We start from the raw sequence: 9,790 nt of genomic DNA, 5'->3' as shown, positions 1-9,790 counted from the left end.
AAAATTATTAAACTTGTTATTCGTCTTGAAACTTTACGAAATTAATGGTTTAGATTATATAAAAGATACCGTATTTAAATTACTATTTCGATATTGCGTATTTATATTACTTGTTGTTCTTCGTTACATTTTCACTACTTGTTTAACGTGTATAAAAAAGCATATACTTTTCCATGTTAATAAAATTGTTGCTTTAAAATTAGTATTATATTTCCCACGATATCTATTAATAATCCTTGTGCTGGCCTCCGTTGAATTTATAGAATTCACTAGAGGCCAAGCATGTTACACTATGTTATGTGTTATCTGTTCATAGTCTCAGTGTACTTTCTGCTATGTTAAAATAAGGGTACACACCCCTTCTATGTTTCATATTCTTATCTGTTATCTGTTCTGCTGTGTGTTACGTAGTGTTATGTGTTATCTTCTCTTCTCTGTGTTCGTAGGGGTTGAAAACGAGTACACCCCCTAAAAAGTGGTCATAAAAGGGAATGAATACACCCCCTTAAAATGGAGGATGTTGTGTGTTACGTAGTCTCAGTGTAATTTCTGAAATAAACCATGTTCTTTTATTAGCTGTGCTATGTAATTTCTGCTATGTTAAAATAGGGGTCGAAAAAGGGAACGAGTTCACCCCTTAAAATGTGCTCATAAAAGAGAACGAGTTCACCCCTGAAAGAGTGTTCATAAATGGGAACGAATCTGTTCTGTTGTATGTTCATATTCTGCTATGTTCAAATAGGGGTTGGAAAATATGCTCGTAAAAGGGAACGAGTTCACCCCTAAAAATGGGCTCATAAAAGAGAATGAATACACCCCCTTAAAAGTGCTCATAAAAGGGAATAAATTCACCCCTAAAATGGAGGTCGTAAAAGACCGTGGGCTCACGGTGCACGGTGGTCATTTTCCCAGGGGCTTGTGAGTTGGCCTCATATGGCCAATGTTCGCTAATGTTGAGCCAGATCGTTCACTTTTTTCCTACTTACGTATCGAATGATTTTGCTATGCAACTCGGGCCCCAAGACATGTGCCATCATCGCATTTAAAGCGGATGATCCATTTCGATATCCGAACGCTACTCGCTGATATTGATAACATAAACCTTCGAAATTAAAAGCAAAATATGGTTGAGAATCTGGATGAAGTTCAGTCTGCAGATAACTTTGTTGTAAATCAATAACCGTGGTGAATTTCTTTCCTTGCAACTTCGCGAGTAAATCTTCAATGCGTTCTCGCCTAACTTGTCGTAATACGGAATGCCTATTTACCATGCGTAAATCGATACGGAGACGAAATTGATTATTCTTTTTGGGTACTACTAAAAGTGGGTTACTGTGTACACTTTGGCTTGGTTTTATAATTTGCAACTGTAGTATTCTTTGAAGTTCGTTTCTAACAAATGGGATGGCCTTATAAGGGATGGGATATTGCTTCCTTACTAATGCTTCCGTAGTATTAATTTCTGCCTTATATACGAATCCTTTGCACTTCCCGGGGTAATTAGTGAATATTTCCCTATATCTGAATAGGAAATCTAACAACTGATTTCGCTGGGGATGAGTTAACCCATCTGCTCTCTGAACTGCATTAATAATCTGATCGTCTGTGGCAACCTGCTTTTGAAAGATTTCTTCTTCATTAATTTCTACACGGTTAACATGCTGATGCTCTTTAATATTGCTGCCGTCATTTGTTTCCTCATCACTATCATCCGACATGGATTGCACCGGAACGGGGAGTAACGATACAACGATTCTGATGTTCTCATGTTCCAATGAGAACGTTCCCTGACTAAAATCAACGATACTCTGTAATTGTGAAAGTGCGTTGACACCCAAAATAAAACGTTCGTTTAAATCTTGCACGACATACAACTGGAGTGAAAACATTAATACGTCAATCTGAACTGGTACTGTAGTTTTACCCTTGCACTTTCTTTTGAAACGACCACTGTAATCGAACAGAAGAACGTCGTCAGCTGATTGTAACCTGGGTGCGGAAATGTCTTTGCTTATTTCTTTCCAAAATTCGTACGAGATCAAAGAGGCGTCAGCACCTGTATCGAGGAGGGTTTTAACTGGAATGTCATTAACTGCTGTTTCTATGTACGCGGAATAATTCCGATCATAAGCGGTGACGAGTTCTCTTTCGTCATTATCTTCCTCTACATCGCTTCGTCCGTCACTGTCTAAAACATCGTCGTTTGCGAATGTATAATTCCTAACACGGATGATATTCGGGGAATTTATAAACGAATTATGTTCGATGGACGCGACACCTTCGTGCCCATCGGATCTTAGTTTCCCTGCTGACTATGATCGGATATGTGCCCACCCTCTCGCTCGGGCGTGCGCTCTCGCCAGTTTTTGCCGTTCATTATTTGATTGAAAATTGAAGCCAGGTCTATTATTTCTATTATTGCTGTTGTTTCCCCTTCTCCAATTGAAACGGTTCCCAAAGTCACGATGATTATTGTTACTGCGTTGTGGCCTAGTGTTGTGATTTGATCGTTCATTCCTAGCGCGCGTATCATTGATAAATTGCTGTTCACGCCTGTTCTCTCGCTCGTTTCTTCTAAAGTTGCCTTGTTCTGTATTTCTACCGTTCTGTGGATTGTTATTACTATCATTGGGTCTCTCCCTAGTTGGTCTGCTATACTGTACCCGAACCGCCTGATACGGTTTGTTACGGTTCTCATAACTGTTACCTTCGCGTTTATAACCCTTTTCGTTCGGTAATCGTAAAGACTCGAGACGTTTGACACTAGCAATAAATTGCGCAAAATCTGTGCATAGATAAAACGCAAACATTTCCCGATATTTGTATGGCAACGTAGACACAATACTAGCTAATATTTTCGCCGGGAAACTTTCAGGATTCAAATCACTCAATGCGCGATATTGAGTGGTCGCAAATTCTAACACTGAACCGTGCACTCTTGGGTCAAAGGAAGTATTTCGCAACGCGGTCAGCCTACTTACTACAATTGCTTTTTCAGATTCGAATGCGTTAACTAAAGCATGGCTAAATTCCTCGAAAGTGGTAAACAAATGTTGGCGCGTAGAAACCACTCCAAACATGGGTTCTGCAGTAAACTTGGTAATACCGGCAACACTGCGTCTTCGTGTACATTCAATAAGTCCACCTTGTGTTGTAAATCACGTAAGTATGAGCGTGCAGTTTCCCACTATCTGGCATCCCACTATATGTCGGTAGGTCTCGTATTTCTTGGATTGTAATACGGCGTCGAGGTTTACTTGCTTTTGCGTAAGATGTATTATTCTTCCCCTTGCTATTTGAGTGATCAGATTCGTAACCTTCACTACCACTATCGTACTCGCTATTTTCATCAGTCTCCCGTGGGGAAGGGTCAGGTCCGCGACTAAACTGATTACTCCGTAAGTTATTTAGTTCTTGCTCTAACTTCAAAACGCGATTATTCACTTCCTGATTCACTTCCGCTTTTACAACTGTTCGCGTGGGGATATTCTGTACTTGCTGTATGACTTGTTGGATGGACTGGATGGTATGCGACTCTAGTTTATTTACCTTGCTGCGACGTGTATAATTTCCTCTTTATTTTCGGCAGCTACTTTCTTAACTTCTATCATGTCATCCCGTATTTCATTTATTTCACTGCGCTGTTCTCGTAAACCAATCGTCGCTTTCCGCATGAATGCACCGTGGGTGTCAATCGTTGCTCGAAATTCGGAAATGCGCTCCTCTACCTGGGCATGATACCTATTTGTATTAAGTTCTAATAACACTTGCCTATCTTTTGCTTCCTGAAACTTCTCTTGATTACTTACGCGGTCCTGTACTATCTCGGCCCTACAATTGTCAACCTGTACCTGCAAGGACTCATAATTTGATCTACACTCATTTTTGTATCCCTCTATTTTCTCTTCCATGGCCTGAATACGCGTAGTGATCTGAACAACAGCATTATTGGTTTGCAAAACATCCTTACTAACTTGTTCCAATTTACTTTCTAAATTTTCTTTCAAACTAGCGACACTTTCTGCCTGTTCTTGCTTTAAAATGACAATATCTTCATTCAAACTAGCAACACTTTCTACCTGTTCCTTTTCCAAACCCTCGATCGTGTCGTTAAGCTGTGCGGACTGCTTTTCGAATAAAGCTGTAAGCACATTCTTTAATTCCTTGGACTCCGACATTTTGTATAAGTTCAGTAATCAATGATTAAAGAAAGCTAACAAATTTCTCTAAATCAAGCTAAAATGCACTCTATTGTTCACTACTAATTTCGCTAAAGGAACATAAACATAACAAGACACACAATCCATAACAATTATTAAAGGTAAGACACACTTGAGTAATGCACAAACCCGTCGCGTATGTTACTTTTTGTTTTACTTATTAATACCAGTGCAAAATAAAAACAAACAAGGTCACACTATTGTAAATCTGTCCCGGGTTCGTTTCGGCACCACTTAAATATACTATCGCTTTGGTGAAGGAGGTCACACAAGCTTATTTTACGTTTTTTTTTTTTTTGTTTACATGAATTCTGAAATAGAAGTCTTCCCAATCATCCCCTCACCTGGAAGTATATACATGCTTTGCTAACCTCCGCTTAAGCTTGGGAACGACTCAAGTGGAAGGGTTGGTAACAACGTGTTTGGTCGCGTCCGAACTATCCAAGAACAAAGATTAAAAAAAAGAAATGCTTATTTTACTTTTCTTGCCCCAATGGAAATTTGCCGCGAGGGATAGTTCACTACACACACATGATTGAGACTGGGTACGTTCCGCGACCTGCTCTCGCGCCGATGTTTAAAACTAACAACAACAACAAAGAAATATAAGGAAAGCAAAAAGATTGAAATACCGGAAATTAGTTGTTAACTGTTCATATTTAACGAAAGGTAAAATTGATAGCCTTACATGCACTAGTCACTACATGAAAACTTTGGTATTAATGTACACATAAACTGAAATGAACAACAAGCATTAAACATCAGCATCGTAAGACAACATTCTTATTATTCATATTAGACACACAACAACATTAAAATTCGTATTTTTAAATGATAACTTTTCCTTATGGAATTCCCTATCTAGCTAAACGCTATTTGTAAATATGAAATCAAATACAGAGAGTAATTATGCGCATGCGAATTTGCTTTGTGGTGGCCCGCTAGTCGTACATTTTCATTCATTATTTCTTCCTTTTTTTTCTTGAATTAGACGTTCACTGTTAGTTGAAGATAATGTATTTGGCATTTAAAACACAATTCAAAAGATAGTATCGCTTAAACACTAATCGATTGATATATATTCCTGTGTCAGGCAAGTTTTGAATAATGGTCACTTGAATCACTCGATAATTGCTCCTACAACATCAGTTTACATTACTTACAGTTTTGCTTCCCTGGAGATGGTGTGCTACTTTCCGTACCTTCGTTGGTGTGCTGGGTTTAGACTCGGTAAGACTTCTTAATTTTGGATTTCACTTGGATGATAACTTTTCCTTATGGAATTCCCTATCTAGCTAAACGCTATTTGTAAATATGAAATCAAATACAGAGAGTAATTATGCGCATGCGAATTTGCTTTGTGGTGGCCCGCTAGTCGTACATTTTCATTCATTATTTCTTCCTTTTTTTTCTTGAATTAGACGTTCACTGTTAGTTGAAGATAATGTATTTGGCATTTAAAACACAATTCAAAAGATAGTATCGCTTAAACACTAATCGATTGATATATATTCCTGTGTCAGGCAAGTTTTGAATAATGGTCACTTGAATCACTCGATAATTGCTCCTACCACATCAGTTTACATTACTTACAGTTTTGCTTCCCTGGAGATGGTGTGCTACTTTCCGTACCTTCGTTGGTGTGCTGGGTTTAGACTCGGTAAGACTTCTTAATTTTGGATTTCACTTGATTAATACTGCAATTATTGTTTTTAGGTGTCACTCATACTTTTCAAATTTAATTATGTTCACTAACTAGACACCGATGTTCCATTTATTTGTCACTTTTGCACAGAAAATGTTCCATGGATCGGGATACGTGTTGCGCTTCCCAAGTCCTAAGTCCCGATTACTTGGCGCACTTGTTCGTTGCACAAAGCGTGTGAGAAGAGTATACTTGGGACGTAACACAGTTCCTGATTGGTCAGTAATTGAAAAATTGTCCAATCATCACTAGCTTTAGGAAGTCACCGGAAATACGAAATGATCTAGCAGTTTCTGGAGTGTTCTGGAAACTACACAACCGGAAGTTTCAATGTCTTCGTGACAAAGAACTGTTGCTCTGCACACACACACATTCACAAGAAAGTCAGTCTTGGCGTCGAAGAGGTATCATATGCTGGAAAAGTAGGATCATAGTTGCCAACTGCTAAGTTTGTCACCAAAAGTCAATTATGGATTTAATAAAATATGCGCATTAATTTTTCTTGCTTCGATGGTCGATAGCAAGCCTAGAATGTAATACATTGTTCTGCCATACACACAGCTGTTTCAGTTCTACTTTACTGGGATAAAGGATGTTGCCACACATTGACACATCATAGTAGGAATGTTCATAGTGTTGCTTTGGTAGTAACTGAAAGCGGCATTGAAGATGTGATTGGTGTGCCGCATATTCTTAACAGTACAGGTATAGTTCAAGAAGAAGAGGCTAGGAAACAGTAGTAGACTACGTCCACAATCGAAGTCCGGAAGTTCCCATAGAATCTGGATTTGTTGTCTCCGTCGAATTTGGCCTTCGGTTCTCACGTGTCATAACATGTGATGATTATGTTGAATAATTGGTGATGATAAGACTCCATTGAACATAGCCTTGGGATTCCTATGTGAAGTTGATTTGTTGTTAAGGGGATATAGAGATCCATGGCTATTTGTGACTTAAATATTGAGTCACGTGATGTGTGTATATAAGTGTGTGTGACGTACACCTCACGTAGTAAGATGAAGTGACGAAAAGTAGGGAATTAGAGGAGAATGACGTCGTAGACGGAACATGGAGAGTAAAAGATCATTCCGTTCGCAGCTGCGGTGAAGGAAAAATATAACATTAAAGATGACATCGTCAATAATTCTAGTAGATAAGCTTAATAAGCCTTTACATAGATGCATAACTTAAAAATTGGCGTACCATATTATATAATAAACGGTGAGATAATTAAACGATATTTGCAAGTTTGGAATGTCTGACATTTGAAGAAGGAAAAGGACTGATTTTACAATGACTCTGTACTGAAAAATTTGAAGCAGACAATGCTGCGTTATAATCGTACTTGGAAAGTGAAAATGTATGTTTAACATATGAAGTGATAAAGGTTAATTTGTCTCGGCTTAACATACACGATCATTAATTTAATGAGTCTGTATCTTCTTTGTAAATATATGAGACTTCTATAAATATCATGGAACATGAGTTTTCCTCTTCTTCTTCCCCCTTCATGCATGCACAGAAATCTGTATGCATAATGATGTAAGTTTTTGTTGATCTGCAATTGGAGTAACATGTGAATGAGTGTCTATGCATCAAACATTGGTACTAAGGAAGAGTACTTATTAAGTGTTGAATATGATCTTAATTCAAAGAAAACCATATTAATTTGTTTTGGACTGGATAGTGACAAATTTAAACTAGTGACTCGTATCGGAAAAAGAATTGTATTTGGAGTGAAGTTAAATTTGGCAGAATGGAGAACATTTCATTTCATTTGTTCAGGCTATTTGAATTCTCAATAGAAATTACATTTATGAAATATTTTTTGACGGAATAACAAACTGGTGGTGCGAGAACTAATGACTGAATAAGTAGTGATGTTAGAAAAGAATAGAACACTTCAAGCTTCCAGAAACATTGTGTACGTAAATTCAAGGGATTGGCTTTATTTCTTGGAAATTGCACCGTGTATTGAACATGCTGTGAAAAACAGTAATGCTTGCAGTGTTGTTCAACGTAAATATTTGGACTTGTCTACAGATACTCTTGCCAATCATGTACAATCACAGTCCTTGCGTGTAGAGGACTTTTTGGAATTTCTGCATGTGTGAATGAACAGAATGTTATTCATGGTATGAACATTACTTTTTCAAGTGTATGGATAACAATAAGGACGGTGCTGTGAATAATGATGGCGGGAAATTAAAATTGAAAAAAAAATATTGTGCAAACAAAAACTCATAGATTCAATTATGAATGAATTATATGAAATTGTACAAATACAGCCATGGTGGAGAAAAAACCGATACCTAACCTTCTGATAACATCAGTAAGAAATACTTCTGTTAATAAAGCAGATACTTTTTTCTTCTGGTGAGCAGTGCGGTAATAAATTTAGCGCAATTAGTAATAAAACTTATAGTGAAATAAAAATGTTTGATTTAAAAAGAAATTTGTGTTTTTGTTAGTTTAATACATTAAAAAATAATATGATCTTTTTATTAGGTTTAGAATGTTTTACGTTTTATGAAAAGCAAATCCTATTATATTTTCGTTGTATACTATGAACACTAATTTTATCAATGCACTCCTATACTGGAATGCATTCCTATACTGGAATTGCCATTAAATAAAAGAAATACTTCGTATTTGGATCCGTAATTATAGAAATACTTCTTAAGTATGATAATTCTTTTAATTAAAAAACTTAGAAAGAATTAGTATTAAATTAGAAATCAACAACTGTAATAATAATAATGAATTTGCATACTTGTTTTAAGAAAGAAAAAATATTAAGTGATTGAATTCTTTATAATTAGTTATGAGATTACATCATTGAATTAAAACAGTTCTGCATAATGTTTTAAATACTTCAAAAGTCTTTAATTCAATGATTTGCAAAGGTACAGAATGTTTTATAATATATATGTTTAACTACAAAATTGATTATAAAACTTATTTATTAGGAAATAAAATACAAATGTAAAACTATTTTTTAGAAACAGAAGGAAAATACAAACTATTTATTATCGATCATAATATTTACTTATGAAGAAGAAAAGTGATGATAAATACATTTCATTTTTAAAGGCTTTTAAACTCATTAGGGATGATTCCATTTCAGGCCCAGCTACCTGGGAAAAACATGTATCGTATGAAACCTCTTGTAAGAGAAGTACAGCTCATGCACATATACGTGAACAGGAAGCTGCGCGAGAAGAGAACGTAGGAGGACCTAACAGCATAGTGGTGTGGGTTACGTTCGAAGGGAAAGATCAAGTAGCGAGAGCAATAAGATTGTTTCAAGAAGGAAGGCTGCAGTGGTACCAACTCTGTTAGGGCAAAATTTCTAAAAAAAATGAGCACTGAAAAAACAGACGAAAATCAATCTATGAATGACAATAAACAAATAAATAAATAAATTTAAAAACTTGAAATGTTTACTTGTATAAGAAGACGGAAGAGAAAAAAAAACATTCAAGGAATTGATCCGTGTACACGTTTCATAAATACAAAGTTGCAATTTGTTCTGACAACTACGTCATATTTTTTCCTGGTTGAGATAAGCTGTGACAGGAATAACACCGCATGAGGCTATTTTGGCTATCTCCCTCTCTATCCACCCCGATCTTTCCACCATATAACAACTCTAAGTGGTTTTCATTCCTTCGTTACGACAGTATAACTTCGGTAACTAAAATTAATCCTTGGACACAGAAGTAAGAATAAAGGCTGTTAGAAATGGTGTTCCTTGTTCAGCAGTAGATCAAGAACAGATACCATGTTGTGAATTTAAAAAGACGAAGTTAAAAATGCACTGTGGAAGAGTATTTTTGTCCTCTCCTATTTTATTCGCAGGAAG

The sequence above is a fragment of the Thermobia domestica genome, chromosome 4, assembly GCF_964235325.1.
Source record: "Thermobia domestica chromosome 4, izTheDome1.hap1.1, whole genome shotgun sequence".
NCBI lineage: Eukaryota > Metazoa > Arthropoda > Insecta > Zygentoma > Lepismatidae > Thermobia > Thermobia domestica.
This window is presented reverse-complemented; position numbering follows the sequence as displayed.